Source organism: Benincasa hispida, chromosome 10 (assembly GCF_027475165.1).
Source record: "Benincasa hispida cultivar pf3 chromosome 10, pf3_genome.v1.1, whole genome shotgun sequence".
NCBI classification, from domain to species: Eukaryota; Viridiplantae; Streptophyta; class Magnoliopsida; order Cucurbitales; family Cucurbitaceae; genus Benincasa; species Benincasa hispida.
In genome coordinates this window covers 37,639,127-37,662,965 of record NC_143487.1, presented here as the reverse complement: position 1 = coordinate 37,662,965, position 23,839 = coordinate 37,639,127, and positions in this window count along the sequence as shown.

Sequence of the window (23,839 nt, the reverse complement as noted above, 5' to 3'; positions counted from 1 at the left end):
ATAAATTAACATGATAGAAATTTGGGCTCTTGGAAAATTTGGTAGGATTATTATTTTACAATTTAAATATTTTTTTAAGAGATTTACAATGTATTTATTTTATAAATATTTATTATAGAATTTCTAATTTTAACAAAAGAAAAATTATAACATCCTCTCAAAAAAAAAAGTTTACAACATGATTTACTAAAAAAATATATCTTTTATTGATGTAGTTCTGTATACTAAAATTTCAAATTTCATTCCTGAAAAAATCAAATTTGGAAGCTAGATAAAAACATAAATTATTATTATAAAAATTTCATTGGTCAGACAATTCAAGTTTTGAAATTAATATATCACAGAACCATGATGTCATTATCCTTAACAAATTGCATTACAACTTTGTTCTTTTAAAAGAATTAAAATTAATTTTTATATATCTAGTACCATTTTGGAAAATCTATCTTATCATAAAATGGGCAACATTTTATTTATTTTGCCCATTTTGGTTGATGACGAAACATTTGAGTTTTTCTTGTGCTCATTTTAATGGATGGTTAAAGTTATATGATGTAATTTTGCATTTAAATCATTAAAAAAAATTCATATTAAATAACTTATAATTCACATAAATTTAAATGGTTTTAAATTTTATACTTTGATTGTAATATATTATAATTCACGTAAATTTTATTGGTTTACAATTTGGTTATTTCTAATATTTTTATTCAAATATTTAATTTAAGATCTAAAATTTATCATTAAAAAAAATTATATCATTAAAAAACAAAAATTATATCATTCATATAAAGGTGTTCGTAGGTTGGTTGAGTTGGGTTGAAAACTTTTTAGATCTAACCCACTTATTCGAATTCTGCAATCCAAATAACCCTCATTAAAAAATTAACCTAACCCAATCCAACCACGAAACATTTGGGTTGGGTTGGGATGGTTGGAGTTACTTTGATCATTTATTTAAATTTATGTTCTAAAAGGACGTAAAATGTTAATGTGTAAAAATTGAATTTAATTATTTTCATACATTTAATCAAACTTTAACAACTCAATTTCAAGTTATATAATATAAAATTTCTTTCCAAAGTCTTCAAAAAACTATTTGTAGGATTTGTTGAAGAATAAATTATCAAAAAACTAGTGAAATTAAATAAAATTAAAATAAATATATGTATATCTAATTATATCATAAGTAAAAAAAATGTATATATTTTAAAGTTAATAATAAGTTTGTTGGGTTGTATATCCTAAAACTCGCAATTTGTAATATTAAACATATTCTATTTACAATAAAGATATTATTGAGGTTTATTCAATAAAACTGTTATTGAATACGTAAATTGCAATTGTAAAGATTAAATCCAATAAACTAAGATTAATGACTATTACATGAATACTTATGATGGAGTAAATTAACATGCAACAGAGAAAATCAGAATCAATAAACACTTTAATTGCACTTAATTTGAGTTTAAAACATGCTTTAGAAAAACTATTTCATAAGAGGGTTTGTTGAATACAATATATTTGATGAATCTTCTTCAAAAATAGTTGAGCTCCTCGAAAAGATGCTTCAATCTTCAAGTAGACTACCACAAAGATCTTCTCTACTATTCTCTTGCAAGGATTGGGGTGGAAACACTAAATTGAGTTGGTTTTGATAGAATTGAAGAGGGTCTGCTGAGGGTTTCAAATTCGGTAGAATTTTTGTAGAAATTCTGAATGCATCGCTAGTCATTCAGTCTAACACTCCAATTTATAAAGCTTTCATCGTGCAATCTCAAAGCTTGCATGAAGGTCAACTCCTTCTTCATGAATTTAATAGAGATTGAGTGGAATTGGATGAATAAGGTGCTTGCACCTTTAGTTGAGATTTCCAACTTTTGGAAATTTCCCTTTTGTTTTTCAAATTGTATTTTCAAAATTGATTTCTAAAATAAATTTAATAAATAAACTGATTTATTTGTTTATTAGTTTTATAAAAATTAATTCAATTAATTAATTTTAGATAAAACTAATTAATTATACCTTTTAATTAATCTTGTTAATTTAATATCTAATATTAAATTAATAAAACACTAATTTTACTACAATAAATTTAATTTCATGTAATCAATATTTAAATCATAATTTAAACATTAATCGATTCTCCAATTTCATTTAATTTCGATAAAATTAAACATTTCAATTGTATCGAATACAATTAATAGAAATCCTAATTGAATTTGAACATTTCAAATTTCTAGACCCTAATTTCAAATCTCATCAAGATTACTCAATTTACTAATCCAAACTACGAGCTATTAGAGAGATCTTATGGACCTACAGAACATGAGTCCAACGATTTGTAATTAATTGGTTAAACTCTTTAAATCGAATTAATAACTACTAAGATATTCCACTATAGCTCGATAGTTGCACTCTCCTCACTGTAGATATATTTATGTCCATTTTAACCATAATTGGTAAGTCAATCCTTCAAGGTCGTTCGTATTTACAGCTGGGTCAAAGATTACCATTTTACCCCTGTAAATACATCTTGCTTCTTAAGCTCCCACTAATCCTCCATTGAACAATTGATTTATAGTCCAACTTATAAACCATAACCCTCTCTTTCATGAGAGGGCGGGATCCAATTGTTCAAGACTAGGCATCAACGCTTAAGAGAACAACCTATCTGCTAACCCTAAGTCGAGTAGAAGTGAATTCCATATTGAAAAGCTATATCCCTAACTATCTATCTAGTCTTATCCCTAAAATGGGAGGCTTATTGAGTACTGTTGAAGAACTACTCTTATCTATGCAGATCAAAAGATAAACTCGAATAAATAGAAGTTCATAGTTAGCTCAGCATTAAGATTGAGGTACCCTAGGTCTTGAGATTGAAATAGTCAGTTTTAACAGTAAATAATTGTTATAAAGAAAAGTGACTATTTCGAAGTCCGGTCTTATGTAAACTCATTGCACAGAATGCCCTCATCACATGTCTCTACATGAATGATTTTTGAGTCACATCATTTGTATCAGTATACAAAATGGGCCACATCCAATAGTGTCACTAGGATGAGGTACCCAGTCTCATCCATATACTTATAAACCATTTTTGACTACATACTAAAATTTGATCTTTTTTTATATTGCCACATAAAGTTAAAGTATTCATGTTATAGCCATGGATTTGTTTATTGGATTTTCATACAAAAATGCAATATCAATAATAATTTATTGAATAAAGTACTCAACAATATTTTTATTGATAAATAAAATATGTAAACAACATATACGAGTTGCGAGTTTAGGACATTCCCAACAATCTCCCACTTTGACTAATACTCTAGTGATAAACAATATTAATATATAATGTTTACAATGTTGAGAAATAAAGAGAGAAAATACAATAAACTAGGGCATCTAAAATACCCTTTGACATTCTCCCACTTACCCTAAATTATGATGCTCATAGTTCTAGTCCAACCAGGTGGCCCTCGAACACTTTAGCCGAGAGGGCCTTCATAAAAGGATCAGCAAGGTTGTCTTCTGAGGCTATTTGCATGACTATCACGTCTGTTCGGTTTATGATCTCTCTGATGAGATAGTACTTTCTTTTGATGTGTTTTCCATGTTTGTGACTCCTTGGTTCCTTGGAATTAACAACTGTACCACTGTTGTCACAATACAGAGTAATGGGCAGGTACATATTTAGAATCACTTTCAAATCTGTCAGGAACTTGTGCAGCCAAGTTGCTTCTTTAGTTGCTTCGCATGCAGCTATGTATTCTGCTTCCATCGTGGAGTTAGCTATACAACTTTATTTAATGTTTTTCCATACTGTAGCTCCTCCGTTAAGAGTGAAAATTGATCCTGAAGTAGATTTCCTAGAATCTACGCCAGTCTGAAAATCAAAATCAGTGTATCCTGTACGGATCAAATCCTTAGGTCTATACATAAGCATATAGTCCCTCGTTCACTTGAGATACTTGATGATGTTTTTTACAGCTGTCCAACGAATGTGTCTTGGGTTAGATTGGAACCTGCTGACGATTTTAACTACAAAGCATATGACAGGACGTGTACACAACATAGCGTACATCAGACTCCCAATGCATATGGAATTCTTTTCATTTCCTCAATTTCTTAAGTTGTCTTAGTGTAAGAGTGTAATAACATGCAGCAGAAGTAACAAGGATCAATAAGCATTCAAATTCATTAATTTTGGCGAAAACTAAAGCATGCTCATCTAAATAAGAGGGTTTTGAATCATACATTTGTAGAACTCTTCAAGATCTCGATCAATCAGCAGTAGTCTTCTCCAAATATCACTATGAACTACCTCAAAATCTTTCCCACTATCCTCTTAGAGCTTTAGACCGAGTTGTGGGACTCAAGAACAGCTTGAAGCAATGTAAAACGCAAGGAGAAGCTCACAACACTCAGTTTTTTAAGAACTCTTCTTCAACCGAAATTTTCTCTCAAATTTCTGTAGAATTCATGCCTCCAAATCACTCTATTCTTCTTTATTTATTGCAGATGAACATGCAAAGAAGAAATATGCATGGCTTGTAGCTCATGATTGGAGTTAATGAAGAAGAGAAAGAGGGTTTTGTGTGAGCATGAAGAAGATGATAATGGAAAACTTCAAATTTCCATTTTGTGCATGTTTTCCAATTTTCCAATTTTATCTTAAAATCAAAATTTTGATTTTAAAACCGTTTTGTTTTTAAAACTGAAAAAATTAATTTTTTAAAATTAATTAAAAAATATTAATTAATTTAATATCAAATATTAAATTAATTTTTGCACAAAATCATCTTCATATATTTAAATCATATTTAAATATATATTCTCCTATTCTGTTTAATTTTAATTTGAGCGCTTCAAACTAATTTCTCAAGTAACTCTAAAACTTAATCATTTACGAGCTAGTAGGGGGACCTCGTGGACCTACAGATCATAGGCTCCAACGATTCGAGATTAATTGACTAAACTCATTAGACTGATCTAACCCCCATTCGTTAACTAATGGGACACTCCACTATAGCTCATAGTTGAACTCCCCTCACTATAGATATATTATGTCCACTTTATAACCATAATCAGTAAGTCAATAACTCACAGGTTGTTCGTAATCGTAATAGGGTAAAATAACCTTTTTACCCCTGTGAATACATCTTGTTCCTTAAATTCTCACTGACCCTCTAATGAACAATTCTGATTCATAATTCCTATGAATCAAATCCTTTCTCTATCATGAGAAGGCGAGACCCCGATTGTTCAAGACTTGGAATCAGTACTTAAGAGAACAACCTATCTGCTAACCCTAAATCGGGTATGAGTGAATTCCATCTTGCAATGCTATGTCCCAAGCTATTCATCCAGTCTTATCCCTAAAATGGGAAGCTTATTGAGTAGTGTTATTGGACTATTCTCACCGTTTGCAGATCAAAGGATAATCCTGAACAAACAGGAGTCCATAACTGGCTTAGGATTAAGATTGAGTTAACCTAGATTATTTGATAAATGAAATAGTCAGTTTTAATAGTAAATGGTCGTTATAAAGAAAAGTGACTATTTTGTGGTCCAGTCTATATGCAAACTCATTGCATAGGACACCCCCACTCACATATCTCAACATGAACGATCTGTGGATCACATCGTTTGTTGCACTTTTACAACTTCTTGTAACAACTATAGAATGGGCAGCATCCAATAGTGTTACCAGGATGAGATATCGAATATCATCCACATACTTATTAGACCATTTAAACGATATACTGTTAACTTGATCCTGTTTATGTCACTACATAAAATTACAATATTCAGACTATAGCCATGAATATGTTTATTGGATTTTCATAATAAGATGCAAAATCAACAATATATTATTTATTGATAAATAGAATGTTTAACATGAACTGCGAGTTCTAGGACATTCCCAACACTTAGGACACTGTTCCTTTAACAAATGAATTCCATGTCTAAAAGGTAACATACCATTTTTAGAATTTTTCATATTATATCTCAACAACATTTTGTCAATATAAGATGCCTGAGATAGTGTTAGGGTTCTGTTTTTTCGATTTCAAAAAATTTGAATCCCAAGAACATATTGAGCATTTTCTAAATCTTTCATTTGGAACTGTGATGCTAACCATCTCTTTACGTTAGTAAGGAAACTCGTCTCATTCCCAATGAGCAAGATATCATCAACATGATGTTGGGTTTTATGTCCTAAAACTCGTGGTATGTATACAATGGAACTTATTCTGAAAATTCAATAAAGGTATTATTGAATAGATCTATTGCTTGATAGAAATCAAATAAACCTGAAAGTCCCTTGACTATTGGATGAGTACTTGAACTTTATGTGGAGATATAAAGGTGGATCAGGTTCGAGTAAATAGTCAAAATGATCTATAGTATATGAATAAGGTTGAATACCTTATTCTGGTAACACTATTGGATACGACCTGCTCTGTAGTTGTTACAAGGAGTTGTAAAGTGCTACAAACGAAGTGATCCTAATTTGTTCATGTAGGGACATGAGGAGTGGGAGTGTCCATGTGCAAAAGGATTTGTACAAGATCGGACCACGAAATGAGTCACTCTTACTTTATAACGTTGTTTACTATTTAAGACTGACTATTTCAAAGCGATGACCTAGGTAACTTGACCTTAATCTTGAGCTAACTATGAACTCTTGTTTATTCGGGATTACACTTAGATTTGCATATGTGAGGGTTGGCTCAACAGCGCCGGCTCAATAAGACTCCCATTTCAGGGGTAAGACTAGATAAATAGCTGGGGACATAGGGTGCAAGATGGAATTCACTTCTACCCGCTTTAGGGATAGTAAAAAAGTTGTTCCCTTAAGTGTTGATTCTAGGTCTTGAACAATGGGCCTCACTTTCTCACTGGCCCGAGAGGGACTCGTTTTTGTTGATTAGATCACAAAACAATTGTTCATTAGGGGATCAGTGGGGACTTAAGGAACAAGTGGTGATTTTGGGGTAACATAGAGATTTGATCCAGCCGTTATTACGAATAACCTGTGAAGGGTTAACTTACTAATCATGGTTATATTGAGTAGACATAATATATCTACAGTGAGGGGAGTTCAACTATGGGCTTTAGTGGAGTCACCCATTAGTTAACGAATAGGGGTTAGATCAGTCTAATGAGTTTAGCCGATTAATCTCAGATCGTTGGAGCCCATGATCTATAGGTCCACGAGGTCTCTCTACTAGCTCAAAAATGGATTAGGTTTAGAGTAGCATGATAAGTTAATTTGAAACGTTCAAATTAGAATCAAACATTGGAGAATATATATTTAAATATGATTTAAATATATGAAGATGAATTTGTGTAAAAATTAATTTAATATTGGATATTAAATTAAATAGAATTATTTAAATTGTTTATTAATTTTATTACAAAATTAATTTGTGAAATTAATTTGTAAAATAATAAATTTTGATTTTAGAAATAAAATATGATTTTAAAATCAATTTTGGATTTTGGAAATAGAAAATTACACAAAAAGAAAAAATTAGATTTTTTCATCTTCATCTTCAACTTGCTCACAATGAAACCCACTTCTTCAAACTTTATTTACTCCAGGCATGAGCTACATCCCATGCAGGAAATCTCTTTGCATGATAGTCTGCAATATATTGAAAAGATTGGAGTGAAGTTAAGGAGAGACGACCGAATGAATTTTTCTTAAAAATTAGGGTAGAATAAAATGTTCTTCATTTGGGTTGTTGCAGTGAGCTTTCTCCAAATTTCCTTTGATTCTAGCTTATTTTGATTTTCACAACTCAATCTAGAGCACCAAAAGATTAGTAGGGAAGATCTTGTGGTGGTCTGCATAAAGATTTGAAGGATATAGTAGCTGGAAATAGAGATTTCAACGGTTCTTCGAAGGTATGTTCTTGAAACCCATTACATTTTGTTTGAGCATGTTTTCTTTTCTGCCAAAATTAATCAATTAGAGTGCTTATTGATCCTGTTCGCTTTCGCTGCGTGCTGGTACTAATCCAACACATAAAGTACCAAGAATGCTACAGTTTTGTTGACTATTTTCTTATATAAACAAGGTTCGTCAACATTTTGTTCAAAGTCTTGAATTGATTGCAGTGTCAAATTTTATATTCCAAGATCTAGAAGCTTGCTTCAATCCATAAATGGATCTCTTAAGCTTACAAACCTTTGGTTTTTGATCCTGTTCAATGAACCCTTCTGGTTGAGACATAAAAATACTTTCATCAAGATAGTCATTCAAGAAAGCTGTATTGACATCCATTTTCCAATTTTCATAGTCATAATATGTGGCAAGGAATAAGAGTATTCTTATTGATCTTATCATGGCAACAGAAGAAAAGGTTTCTTCATAGTCAACCCTTTCCTTTTGGGTAAAACTTTTTGCCACGAGTCTGGCATTATAAGTTTGCACCTTACGAATTTGGTCTCTTTTTCTCTTGTAGATCATTTACAATCTGTAGGTTTAACCCCATGTTGTTGATCTACAACTTCTCAGAAAAAATTGAAGTACATTGACTCCATTTCTACATCCTTGGCTTTTATCCATTGTTCCCTATAAACATCTTCCATTGCTTGTTTAAAAGTCAATGGATCCTCTAGCCCATCATCAAGTATGATGTCTTGAGTTTCCGTTAAAACCATGTAGCATTCAGGTTGATTAACAATCCTCCCACTACGTCGAGGCATTCTTAACTCTTGAGAATGATGTGATCGGGCAACAACTGTTGTTGATGGACCAACTTAATCAACAACTTTTGTTGATTTATATGTAGTATCTTTGGTCATTTTTTCCAATATTAGTTTACTGCGAGGTTGATGATTTCTAATATGATCTTCTTCCAATAATGTAGCATTTTTCGATACAAATACTTTATCTTCTTAGGGATCATAGAAGTATCCACCATTTGTTTCCTTATGGTATCCTATAAAGAAGCATAATTTTGAACATCATTCTAATTTTTTAGGGTTTTGTACCAATGCGTGTGTTGGACATTCTCAAATTCGGTAGTGAAGTAAACTATTTTTACGTCTTCTCCACAACTCATACGGTGTTTATGAAACATTTTTTGAGGGAACCATGTTTAGAATATATATCGCAATTTGTATTGCATAGCCTTAAAAGGATTGAGGTAACTGAGCATAACTCATCATTAAACGAACTATGTCTAACAAGGTTCGATTTCTTCTTTCTGCAACACCATTTTGCTGTGGTGTTTTGGGTGCTGTGAGTTGTGATTAAATTCCATGATCTACTGAATAGTTCTGAAATTGTAAATCCATATACTCACCACCTCGATCTGATCGAAGTGTTTTAATTCTTTTACCTAATAACTTTTCAGCTTTTGTCTTAAATTCTCTGAATTTTTTGAAAGTATCTGATTTGTGACTCATTAAGTAAATATAGTCATATCTTGAATAGCCATCAACAAAATTGAAAAAATATTCATATCCACCTCGAGCTTTTACATTCATTGGACCACAAAGGTCTAAATGTATAAGCTCTAGGGGTTCTTTAACACAAAGACCTTTTCCAGAAAAAGATCTTTTAGTCATTTTTCCTTCAAGACATGATTCACGCAGAGGTAAAGAACTGTTTGCTAATTGATTTAGATGACCGTTTTTAACTAATATCTTAGTCTTAATGAGATTTATGTAACCAAGTCTAAGATGCCAAAGATAGGTGTTAGGAGAAATTTTTCGTTTTTTATTTTGAGTTTCTGCCGTTTTAAACATCTCTATATTTAAAATGAATTTTGCTTCAGTTGGTTTTAATATATAAAAGTTATTTTCAAGTCTAGCAGAACAAATATGAACACCTCTTGAAAAAACGAACACTTCAATAGCTTCAAAAGATACTTTATACATATTTTCCAGAAGACATAATATGGAGATCTGAAGGAATTCTTTGGGGAGAGAACGTTGGATGGAAGCAGATCGACGAAATTTCTTTTTTCATTGAATATAAATTTCACAGTAAACAAGAAACAAGATACACATTGGCCATTGGATTAAAGAGATCATTGATTTTATGCAACACAGTTCATCCACGATTGATATTAATGAATATGGGGTGTTATTCGTTGTTGTCCATATATTGTAAAATTTCAAGCCAATTTATCCTTACTAGTGGACTTGATTGATGCACTTGATTGGCTTTGTACTGTTGAAGGTAAAGTTTAATCATCTAATATGAGAGTGGTTTATTTTATCTTATTTTCTTTATGACAGTGATATTAATTAGATGGGTGTATAAGATTATCATAATAAGTACATATTGCTCTTATACAACAAGTGGAAAGGTGCTTCTTCTAGTTGAATATGGTTTTGATATTTTGTTTGTTTTTGCACATGCATACACAGACTAGATATATAAGATATGGCTATGGTTATCTTTATTGCACTAGTTGAGGCTACTACCACTTTTAGGTGCTTGGTTTTATTTTTCTCTTTAAGAATTACAGTTGAATTTATTCATGCTCTTTTAGGCGACATATTTGGCGTCTCTAAAGAAAATTTGGAAAGCATAATTGGTGCCACCATAGGTTCTTACCTTAAGTTACTCTCTAGTGAGAAGGTTGGGCTTGAAGGATTAAACAGATTTGTGTACCTTGCCAAAAGATATAGCTCATGTTCACAAGTCTTGGTAGCTGTAGCTTATTATTTGGATTTTATTTATGGGTAAGTTGGAAATTTTGCATTCTAGACAATTTTTTCTACCTTCTAATCATTATTTCATCTCCAACCTTGGTTGTTGGAAGCATGTAGTATTCCCTTAACCGTGTTAATTGTAGGCCAGGGGTCAGCAAAAGATTTTATTCTAAAGAGTTTCAAGCAGATAAGTTTGAAGATGTTGTACAAGTGTTTGTAGATAATTTGTGTCACCCAGATAAGGGAGTTCGTATATCTACTCTCAGAATATTGTGCCACTATGAGCCTTTGCGGTCTTCTTCCCTTACAAAGGACCCTTCAATTGATAACGAGATGGAATCTGAAAATTTAGAACAATATTCTGATGATTCAGTAGGCGGTGAGGTAAGTTTGTCCATGTTCCTTTATTTTCTCGGTTGACTTTATGCTTTGGAGCTCTAGATTCACTCTCTAATTGTGTCAGGTCCTTCATCATCTTCTCACCATTGAATCAACCCCTACTTCAAAATCTACCAGTAGAAGTATTATATTATTAATCTCTAGAGTGCAGATGGCCTTGTCGACTAAAAGGATACCTTAGGCATAATTTTATTTATTGTTGTTAAACCATTTTCTATTCTTTCAAACCTCAGGAAGATCAAAAGATGGCTACACGGTTGACGAATACAATGTCCAACTCGCTGAAAGGGAGGCCTGTTTAGGTACCATAAACATAAAGTATACGTGATAAATAGTTTCTATCTTTGGGAATTTCCTTATCATATGCTTTTTTCTTTTGGCAGGGTCGTATATTTCAAGGTAAAGAGCCACCCCAATTTATTGCCCTTTTTCAACCTTTTGTGGTGCTCAAGGTGGTAGTCTTATAAAGCTTCTTTCTTAACTCATCTCTTTTGATTAGAATCACGTTGTAGTTTCTTTTACAAGGTTCTGATGTGGAACTGAGAGGGTCCTTGAGAGACACAGATAACCATCATTTTCTTAATGAATTCTGGTGTAGGGTGGCTTGAGCTCTAGTTACAAGAAACTCATAGCAGATAAAGCTTTGGCTAATGAAACTTACACAGAAGATTATGTTGCCCTTATTAGGATATCACAAACATCCATTCACAACAATAAAGCAGTGCAAGTTGAAGTTGTACGTAGTAGTGATTTTGATAATTTTCTTTCTATGTTAAGTGCGATTCATGCTTTTTAAAATGCCTTTCAATCTTGCCTCTTGAGGTTTGAAATATATGTGTGCATACATATTCAAGCTGACTGGAAATAATGTTATAACATTGTCATTGGGTCATGTTTCATGTTTATGCTGAAAGCCTGTACTAATTTGAGCCATTGCAAGTCTTATGGTAACGTCTCAACTTATAATTATCTAGGTTGCAACCTCACTGAACTCTACTGAGTGTTTTGTCCTGCAATCTGACTCTCCTATTTTCTCTTGGCATGGAAACCAAAGTACATTTGAGCAGCAACAGTTAGCTGGCAAAAGTTGCAGAGTTTCTAAGGGTAAGGAATGGATACAATCTTCCGTTGCATGTGTTACGCTTACACCCAAACCTTTTATCCATTTATATCTATCTATATATATTTGAATGGATACAATCTTCCGTTGCATGTGTTACGCTTACGCTCAAACCTTTATTGTTTGTGATCCTTTGACAATAGTGGTCAGACAAAGATGCTTATAACCAGACACTGCTGAAGCTGGGGGGTCTGTTCAAAAAGAATTATGAAGGGATCCATACTTACCAAGTAGAAAGGGACAGTAAACTCATAATGTTTGTAAAATCATAATCTTTGTATTACTTGTAATTTGTGTTTTCAAGGCTTGAATTATTGTACGCCTTTTAAATTATAATTCTATAGCATAATTTGCGGATTAAATGTAATAGATTTACAATCCATACATGAATATTATGTCATAGCCACAACGTTCAATGATGATGTGTCATGTTATACTTTTTTACCCAAAAAATGGATTTGGCAAGGGAACTTTAAAAAATGGACAACAATTGATAAAACAGACAGATTCGGGCATCAATGTCGGTTAAGAATTAAAAAAAAATAAAACAGGCTTTAATGTTGATTGCAACCAACAGGCTTTAATCACTAAAGACCTTTGATGTCGGTTCCAAAGACCTTTAATGTCGATTGCAACCGACATTGAAGACCTTTAATGTTGGTCAACCGACATTGAAGGCTGTGTTATTGGTGTTATTGAAGCCCTTTAATGCCGGTTTTAAATCTACATTAAAGGGCTTTAATAACACTATCTTTAATATCGATTTCCAATCGACATTAAAGCCCGAATTTCTTCTAGTGCTCATTCCTTTGGGGCAGCCTACAAATAGACATAACCTTGAAATTGGTTCCAATTTCTTAGGATTAGCCTCAAGCACATGTGCTGGGCAACCCCAGATTCTGAAATGACGTAAACTAGCTTTACGACCATTCCATAACTCCAAAGGTGTTCTAGCAACACTCTTGAAAGGAACGCAATTTAGGATGTACGCTGCAGTCTCTACTACATAAACCTAAAATGAGTTAAGGGTGTGAAGGAACTCTAATCGGAGAGATCCTTGAGTGGAAGCAAGATCAACCCAAATTTCCATTTTTTATTGAATATAAGTTTTACAGTAAAACAAGAACAAGATATGCATTCACATAAATTATAACATGCTTTCAAAAAAAGGAAAACTTAGGGTTTAAGAAACTCTTACCTTTGAAGAACACTTTCTTCAAGAATCCCTCGAGCAAGTTAGCTTCTCCAAAAAGGAACATCACCATTTGAGAACCCTCTGTATTCTCTTGGGACAAAAGATTCAAGCAAGAGTTGTCGACTTTGCTTGAATCCCTGGAAGAGGGAAGGGAAATGGGCTGGAAGAGAGGGAATTTTTCAGAGAACTTTTCTCTTCTATGTGTTTCTTTTTAGAAAGAACACTTCTCTCAGACATCCATATGAAGGATCTCATATCAAAGAGTTCCATGAGTACGTTCTGATCGCTCCGATCTCACAGTGATCGAAATACAACATTATACATTCATACGAACAGTTATGCAAACAAACACTAATTATTGGCATGCTATGAACATCAAAATAACAAGAGAGAGAGTTCCGTACTAGTTGAAGACAATCTTCCATCTTCGGAACTCAATGCAGCGGAACCCTCCAAGCGATCTACCAACGCCCAGCAGCAGCGTCAACAACAGCAGCACAAACAACTGCAAACTCATGACCGCAACGGGGACGACACCACCAGTAAAGAGCCTCGGGTATTGTCGACGTGAAAACCCAAAGGGTGGTCTTTGGTGAATTTGGTAGAGGAAGGAGGAACACGAATCGTGTAGGCGATAAGCGAGTGGGAGGGAAAAAGATACTATCGCATAGCAGAATGCTTATCATTTAGGAGAAGCTACATGATCGTGTAGGTTTTACTGAATGATCGTTTAGGAAAAGGTATACGATCGTTTAGCAAAATCGGCATACTATACGACCGTTTAGAGAAGCTATGCGATCATTTAGGCGCGAGGTGGATGATCGTTTAAGCGGAGAGAACTATCGTATAGGCTCTCGTTTTGCGTAAGTGATCGTTTAAATGTCCACCAACGCGCGCTTGATTTCTTTTTGGACGATCTAACTCTGGGCGATTCAAATGAAAACATTTTTCATTTTAATTCATCGGTTACAATAACCGACGGTTCCCATAACCCACGTCTGAACGTGAATTTTGGATTAATTAACATATAATTTACTAACTAATTAATTAATAAATATGATCACATTATATTTTTATCCTATAGTTTGATATCACATATCTACTATTGTATTTTCTCCTCTATTTGATATAAATCATATTTATATCTAATTTCCTCCAAAATAATGTATCTCATACATTTAGCCAATTATATCATATATAATCGAACTTCCTCTTGTCAATTTAAACATTTCAAATTAACCCAAGCACTGGCTCTCAACTTTATCCAAGCTACCCAGGGGACCTAATGGACCTGTGGCTCGAAGCTCGAACGGTCTGTGAATAGCTGACTAAACTCTTTAACCACGAGATCCACCATCCGTTAACTGTCAGGCATTCCACTAAAGACCAACAGCTGAACTCTTCTTACCATAGATATATTTCTATGTCCATTAGATATAACCAATCTTGAGTACAATGACCCTTCACAGATGCTCGTAGGTACAGTTGAGCCAAATTACCGTTTTGCCCCTGTAATTACATCTCGCTCCTTAAGTACCACTAATTCCTCTAATGAACAATACAACATAGTCCAACTATGTGTGAACACCTCTCGGGCCAAGAGAAGGTGTGTGGTACCATATCATTCAAGCCCCGAAATCAGTCCTTAAGGGAGCTATCTATCTACTTACCCCTACCTCGAGAAAGGAGTGAATTCCATCTTGTGAAGTTGAGTTCCCAACTCCTAAATCAGACGAATCCCCAAAATGATAGGTTTGAATCGGCGACCTGGCCATTCGCACCCATACAAATCAAAGAACCGCCCTCAATGGTAGGAATTCCCAACTGACTTAGGATTGAGGTCATGTTACCTATGGTCATCCTAGTGAAGTGAAATCTCTGTCATGAACGGTGTTATATAACGAGACGTTAACACTTCGTAGTCAGGACTTATACAAACTCTTTGTATATGATGCCCCCATTTGCATGTCCCGAACACGAATGATCAGGATCAGACTACTGTGACAAGTCACAACACTTGTGACCATTCCACAAAGAGGGCTACATCCGTAGCGTTATCAGGATAAGGTTTCCCTCCTATATCCATATACTACAGACCATTCTGGTTATCAATCAAGACATGATCCACTTGTATGTCACCACATACATGCTTGAGTCACATACAGATAACCAGAGATTTTATGTTTATTAGTTTGTGCTAAAGCAAATAAAACAAGTAACTAAACAAAATACAAAATGTGAAGTAAATATCATATATTAACAACACAAGCATTCGTACAAACTGTTTACAAACTACAAGACACAAGACTTTAGGATATCAACCCCATCACCGTAGAGACAAGATGAATCCAATACCATCTATCTCTCTAACCCCACGTACATGGCTGAGAGAAATTAGGGGGAAGGAGTTGTAACTCCCTCTCTTTAATTAATTAATATTAATTTAATAAAATAAAACTAATAATAATTATACGTATAATAACAACCTTATTATATGTATATGTTATAACCCATATAACACATAAATTATAGTTACATATTGTATAACATATAGATGTATTTTCTCTAAACCATACATGGCATTTAATATAGATCACATTTATATTAAATTCACTTATATGAATCTCATTCATATAATTAATATTTGAATCATATTCAAATATTTAATTCCTCTCAACTTATTTATGGTATTTAATATAAATCATATTTATATTAAATTTAATTACATGAATCTCATTCATATAATTAGTATTTGAATCATATTCAAATTTCTCTCAAATTACCTTATATTATAATGTATCAAATACATTATATTAATTATATCTCATATATAATTAATTTGATTAATTATATAACATATAATTAATTCCCTCAATTAATTTGAACACTTCAAATTAATCCAAAAGTAATTCTCAATTAGATCCCTGTTGAATTACAGAGGGGACCTTATGGACCTATAAATTGAAGCTCCAACGGTACTTGGATAATTAATTAAACTCTTTAATTAAATTACCCAATATTCATTAACTGCCGGTCATTCCATTAAAGACTGATAGCTGCACTCTTCGCACTGTAGATAAATTTCTGTGTCCATTGGATATGACCAATCAAGAGTGTGATGACCCTTCACAAATTGCTTGTAAGTACAGTTGAGCCAAAAATATTGTTTTTCCCCTGTAGTTACAAGTAACTCCTTAAGTACCACTGATCCCTCTAATGAACAATAAGTCATAGTCCAACTATGCTCAAGCCCCAGAGAGGGTGTGACTACTATGCTCAAGCCCCAGAATCAGCCCTTAAGGGAGTAATTTATCTACTTGCCCCTGCATAGGGGAATGAGTAATTTATCTACTTGCGTCACCTTCTTTTATTCCCAGTCGTTGATCGTTTTCCCTCCAGTCTTCATGATTCTTCGAAATGCGATCAAGGATGTTTTTTGCCTCGTCATATGTTTTGTCAAGCAGACCTCCAGCTGTTGCCGCATTGGCAGCCATCTGCGATGCAGGGTTCAAACCATGATAAAAAATTTCCATTTGGAGAAAATTGAATAAGCCATTGTGCAGACAATCTCGCACCAGTCTTTTAAACCTCGCCCAGGCGTCATGAGCGATTCGTCAATACCTTGTTCAAAATTTGTAATCAACTTCCTCCTTCTTGCATTCTCTGTCAGGGGAAGTACTTCTTCATGAAACTTTCCACTACTTGTTCCCAAGACGTAATCTCCCCTGGTTCAAGAGAGTAAGCCCACTTCCTTGCTTGGTCGCATAGTAAAAATGGGAACAACATTAGTCAAACCTCCTCAGTTGAGACGTTTGGGAACACAAAAGTATTACAAATTTTCATAAAACTCTAGAGATGGGGTGCGGATCCTCACCAACCCTTCCGCCAAACTTTCTGGCAGTCTGAATCATCTGCAGCATAAACGGTTTCATCTCGAATCTCGATCCGTCCAAGGCTGGCCTCATAATTCCTGGGGAGAAATCATAGAGGTTGGACGACGCATAGTTCTGAATGGGCCTATTGCGATCGTTCACCAGGAGAATGGGGTTTTCCATGAGATTATTTGCGTTCGGTGCTCTTTCTTTCGGTTGCTCCGCCATGTTGGGATTTCTGTGTTGTTGTTGTCGGCAGCTGTTTCTTCTCCTTCTTTGGAACGTTCTTTAAATCTCTGGGTTGTAGTGGGCTCAGGAACTTGTCCTTCGCTCATACGACACTCGCTTCTTCCTTTACCAAAGGAGAGGCAGTGCACAGAGGTTGAAAGTTGCAAAGAAAATAAAAAAGTTACTATTAGTGCAATATGTACTGCCGTAGTCCCCGGCAACAGCGCCAATAACTTGATGGGTATGAAATTGCGGTGGTGAACTATGCGTTCCATATGAAAGTTTTCCTAGTAAAATCCAAGTATAAACCTTACTAGGTTTCCTGATAAGCCCAGGGTTGAACACAAGGACTATTGAAAAAATATGCGACGGTAAATTTTGATTCCTTTGCGGTGACAAAAACAATAAGTTGGTTGGTATGTTGTTTAAAGTATAAATCCTATGCAGTGGAATTGAGTAAAAAGTTAATGACAGCGAAAGTTACAATAAGTATGTGGGGAACAGGTTGAGAAGGGTTTTAGCTAACACTTCCTAAGATTGCGTTCAAGTTATGCGATCATGCTACACATACACATCAGCATGTCCTCTCTCAATGCAAATGCCATCATTCCTAATTTTAGGACGCATGTGATGCATACGATAATGTCTATAAGACTTATGTCTAAGCCTCTATTCTAGTCTATGCGATGATGACTAATACATACATATACAAGGTGACCGCATACTATCATATCCTATTTCTAGGGTGCATGCGATGCATGATAGCAAACAGAACTTATCTCTAAGTATCTATCTATTGCTTATGCGGTTCTAATCTGACTTTCTCAAGCCTCGATTCTAACCTGACTCTTTCAAGTCTAGGTTCTTTCTTTAGATTACTCTCTCAAGTATCTCTAAAGGGTGATGGACGCATACATAAGACAAGATGATCGTATAAAATGAAGATCTTAGGTCATGCTAGCTAAGTGCTTCTCAACCCATTTAGAAATTTAGTTACTCATGCGCAATGTGAAGAGATTGAACAGATATAGAGATATAAATTCCATTTTGTAAATAAAATCAGAATACAAAACGATAATGGAAAGTAGGGATAGGTCGCCCGGTAGCAATGTCTTGCTTCCCGAAGCTTTTACACTGTGTTTTACTCTACTCTGCCCAAAAGAATGTTCTTGCTCTCGCAAGTGTCGACCCTCTCTCTGTTCTCTACGCTTCCCGACAGTCTCTCGAGCTAACCAGGAATGATCTTTCATTTCAGCGTCTTCTCTCTTCGATCGCCTCTGCTTTCTAAGTATAAGAATTACAGACTAACGGCTACCTATGATCTATCTTCTTTGTATATGGCGAATTGTGTATATCTCCGACTAGCAAAACTATTTTTCCGAACTCCTTTCATGGTGGTGGCCTTCGGTATTTATAGAGCTTCAAGGTGAAGAACTATTATCTAAAATGATTGCAATGATGGGCGGTCATTAATTTGCGCTGATTAATGTTCATCGAAAAGTTGAATGTACTTGCTACAGTACGTCGTTAATGGCTTGTCAACTAAATTCGGATTCGACCGTCGTTAGCTTTTCATCCCATAACGATTTATTATGCTTTCACCTTGATGCGCCGTCTTTATGCGGCCACCTTCTTGAGTAGACCTTCGCGAGCACATATGATCGCATAGCTTTGCAGTTGCAATCTTCTAACGCGCTCGGGCGTTGAATCCCTTAGATCGCAATTTTCTTTGCACCAATGCATTTTCCTGCACAAAATATGTAAATTAGCCGCTTAATTGTGATGGGCACACGCGATCGCAATATTCTTAACTTAATGCTTTTGGACACAATTTTGCATATTTTTATCATCGAATTCCCATATTGTTTTATATCTTTACATTGTGCTAACCCATTAGACTTGTCAAGATGGTAGGCTTGTCAGACGAAGTCCCAAAATGGTAGGCTTGTCAAGTTGGCAATCTAGCCACTCTCACCCATACAAATCAAAGGACCGCCTTCATGAGCAGGAGTTCACAACTCACTCCGGATTCAGGTCATTTATGCGTGTTTAATGTGATGAAATAAGGTGTAGAATGCAAGGGTGGAATATGCGTTGTGCATGCAAGTTTTCTTAGCAAGATCCAAGTATAAATCCTACTAAGTTGCTTGGTAAGTCCAGGGTCGAACACAAGGACTATGGAAACAGCATGCGATGGTAATTTCATATCTCTTTGCGATAACAAATAAAAAATGCGTTGGTTGGTATGTTGTTTAAGGTATAAAGTCTATGCGGCAGATTTGAGAAAAGAGTTAATAATACGAAAGTACAATGAGTATGCAGGGGAATGGGTTGAAAAGGGATTTAGTTAACACTTCTTAAGATTGAGTTCATGTTATGCGATCATGCTACATACATACAACAACAAGTCATCTCTCAATGCAAATGCTATAGCTTCTAGTTTTAGAACGCATGTGATGTATGCGATGATGTGTATAGGACTTACGTCTAAGCCTCTATTCTTGTCTATGCGATGATGAATGACACACACATACACAAGGCAACCGCATAATACCATATCCTATTTCTAGGGTGCATGCGATGCATGTTAGCAAACAAAGTTTATTTCTAAGTCTCTATCTCTTACTTATGCAGATCTAATCTTGCTTTCTCAAGTCTAGATTCTAGCCTAGCTCTCTCAAGTCTTAGGTTATTTCATTAGACTCTCTCTCGAGTAGCTCTAAAGGGGTGATGGACGCAACATAAGACAAGATGATCGTATCCAATGAAAATCTTAGGTCATGCTAGCTAAGTGCTTCTCAACCCATTCGAAAGTTTAGTTACTCATGTGTAATGTAAAGAGAGTGAACAGATGTAGAAATGCAAGTTCCATTCTATAAATGAAATCGAAATACATAATGACAATGGGAAATAAAGATAAGGAGTCTGGTAGCAATTTCTTGCTTCCCAAGGCTTTTACACTGTTTTTCTCTACTCTGCTCAAAGAATATTCTTGCTTTCACAAGAGTCGGCCCTCTCTCTATTTTCCACGCTCCCTGGCACTCTCTCGAGCTTACCAGGACGATCTTTCGGCATCTTCTCTCTTCTCTTGCCTCCGCCTTCTAAGTATAAAAAAACTATGAACAAAGGCTAACTATCTTCTATATGGTGAACTCGCTATATGGCTTAGCTGGAATAGAATCAAATCGAACTCCTTTAACGAAGGTGGCCTTTGGTATTTATAGAGCTTCAGGGTGAAGAGCTTTTTCTCTCAAATGATTGCACTGATGGGCTGTGATTAATTCTCTTTCTGATGCGCCGAATATTTGTCACCGTAAAGTTGAGTGTACTTGCTACAGTGTGTCGTTAACGGCTTATCAACTAAATTCGGAATCGACCATCATCAGCTTTCTGTCCCATCGTGAATTATTAAGCTTTCACCTTGATGCGCCGACTCTATACAGCCACCTTCTTGAGCAGATTTTCGTGAACGCAAACAATCGCATAACCTTGTGATCGCAATCTTTTAATGTGCTCGGACGCTAATTTCCTTGGATCGCAATTCTGCCTTAAAGCAACGCATTTTCCTGCACAAAATACATAAGTTAGCTGCTTTAATGCGATGGATGCATGCAATCGCAATGTTCTAAACTTAATGTTTTTGGATACAATTTTATACATTTTTATCGTCGTAATCCTTCATTGTTTTATATCGTTGCGTTGTAATAACGTGCATTTATGCCCATTATCACAACCCCAAATTTAAAACAATGTTTGTCCTCAAGCATAACTAAAGATTTTCTCTAGAAAGTCGACCGCCTTCTTCTTTCCTAGATTTCTCAAAGTTGCCTTATTCAAATCCTATGTACCAAAATCTCCTTAATTCTTATCTGGGTCTCTTCTTAAAATATTTCTAAAATTTAGGGACCGCAAGTTTAACCTTCAAAAAGACTTTACTAGTTTCCAGGGCATCACATGATTTATTTCATAAAAAAAAAAAATTCAACTGGGTGTTTTCAACTGATTTTTATCCTTGCGTAGTTTAGATATATTTTTTTTCTATGGTCTTGCGCTGATCCGAGTGCCTAGCCTTCGTTTTGGCTTGCCCCCACGGGTGTCATGCGGACATCCAATTACGAGCAAGGCGCTCTTTCTCAGTCTGAACTCATGCCCATTTGGCAGCGGAGTTGCGATCATTTTATTTATGCATTGATCACGATTCCTAACTTTGTTTTAGCTTGCCCCCACGGGTGTAATGCAGACATCCAACTACGAGTAGGATCCGATCACAATGTTATGGTTTTTTTTTTTTTTTTTGTAGAAATGCCTAAAACCAGCAAGGTTGAAAATGAATACCACACCCTCAAATTAAAACGCAGCAATGTCCTCATTGCTGAAAGATTGAAAGGATTCATGCGGTGCTCTTAGGAAGTTTCGTAAAAGTCAGTTTAAAAGAAAACTGGTGGACCACTAACTTCTAGAAATATTTCATGAATTGACTGTCCTAAAATTAAGTTGATTCTAGTGCATGTAATGAAAAATATAGGCACGCATTTCATCATTGGAATCATAATTGGCAAAGAGAAATAATGCGGCGACTTACTAAATTAATCAATGTGTAATGATTGTGCCGTCTAAAGAGGATGCGATGATAAAATTATCAAAGTTAAAATGCGATGTGAGAATGTAACATTTGGAATAGACAAAGTTAGGGAAAGATACAACCCCCAAATTTGCTCTATCGCCCGCATTATTTGTGATCGCATCCTTCTTTGCGGCGAACTGCTTTTTTTTATTGTGGTGGCAGAATAAACTAGTGGCGTCATTCGTGTAGCTCCTCTGCAATCATTCATCATGATCGTTGCAAAGAAAACATCAAAAGGGTCAAATAAAAGACAGAGTTAGCAAAATCGTTTACCACGATCACGACCCCTTTTGTTTTTTTGTTTTTTTTTTAAGATGCAACGAGTAAAAAGAATGTAAAGATGATAACAGATATAAGGAGGTAGAATTGAGTTCATGAAGATTTCAAAGGATACTTATAAAAAAGATTGCGTCCCTGATAAATTTGAATCGCACAACAATCTTAGGGACCGTTTATTCCTTTCAATCTGGGGTTTTTACGTCCAAGGCGGCTTTCTCCTCTTTTCTCAATCTTCTGGGATCTTGATTGCCTCAATCTGAATCTTCTCCCTGTTAAGGTTTATAACGATTTCTCCCTTGTGTACATCAATTTAAGCGCGATCGGTTGATAAGAATGGTTGTCCTAATATGATGAGTGCATCTTTGTCTGCTTTATGATCCAAAATGATGAAGTTTGCCGGTAAAATGAATTTTTCAATCGAGACCGCGACATTCTTCAATTCTCCCTTGAGGTGTACTCGGGATCTATCCACAAGCAAAAGAGTCTATGTCGTGGCCATTAGTTCTCCCATATTTAATCATTTGAAAATTGATAGCGGCATTAAGTTTATACTTGCCTCAAGATCGCATAGTGCTTAACCAATGTAGATGCCTCCAATTGAGCAAGGTATCGTAAAGCTTCCTGGGTCGAACATTTTTTGTGGGATCATAGTATCTAACCTTTGCATTACTACCACTGTAGCGATTTTTTCTTCATCATTCTGTTTCTTTTTCAATCTTTGCGGGAATGGTGGTGGTTGTATGTCTGCTTCGTGTTCTAGAGTATTGATGGTGGACGCAACTTCTGGGTTCATTTTCTTGGGTTTTTTTGAATCATATATCACGGGTTCTTGTTTTTCACCGCATTCTGGTTGGTCATGATGGGCTTTTCCCTTTCTTCTGTTGTCGTTTTTTCGTTTAGCAAGGAGACTGCTAGGTATTGTTCCTTTCATGCACCCCTAGAGTTGCGAGGGAGCTCAGTTGAGCTCGGCAACGCTCCTTGCAGTCTATTTTTTAGTTCGCCCGCAATCTGTCCTATCTGAATTTATAGATTGCAGATGGACGTCGTTTGATTCTGAAGCACTGATTCATTCTTCTCAATATACTGCTTTAGTAAGCTCTCGAAAGATGAAGATTGCGGCGCCTGCGAACTGCTGGCTTGATTTTGCGTTTGACTGTTTGTTCACGGGAAAAATCCTGGTGGCCCTTCCTTTTGCACCATAGGATGATAGCTTTGTTGTTGATTTTTTCACGTGAAATTGTGGTGATTTCTCAACCCGGGGTTATACGTATCAGAGAAAGAGTTATTCTTAATGAAGTATACTGACTGCAGATTTCTTGGGCATTCTTCAACTGGATGTGCTTCTCCACAGGTGACACAACTCGTAGTCGTTTGAGTGATTGCGTTGACCTGCATTTTATGCGTTCCCATGCGACTGATTGCAATGCCTTGTATCA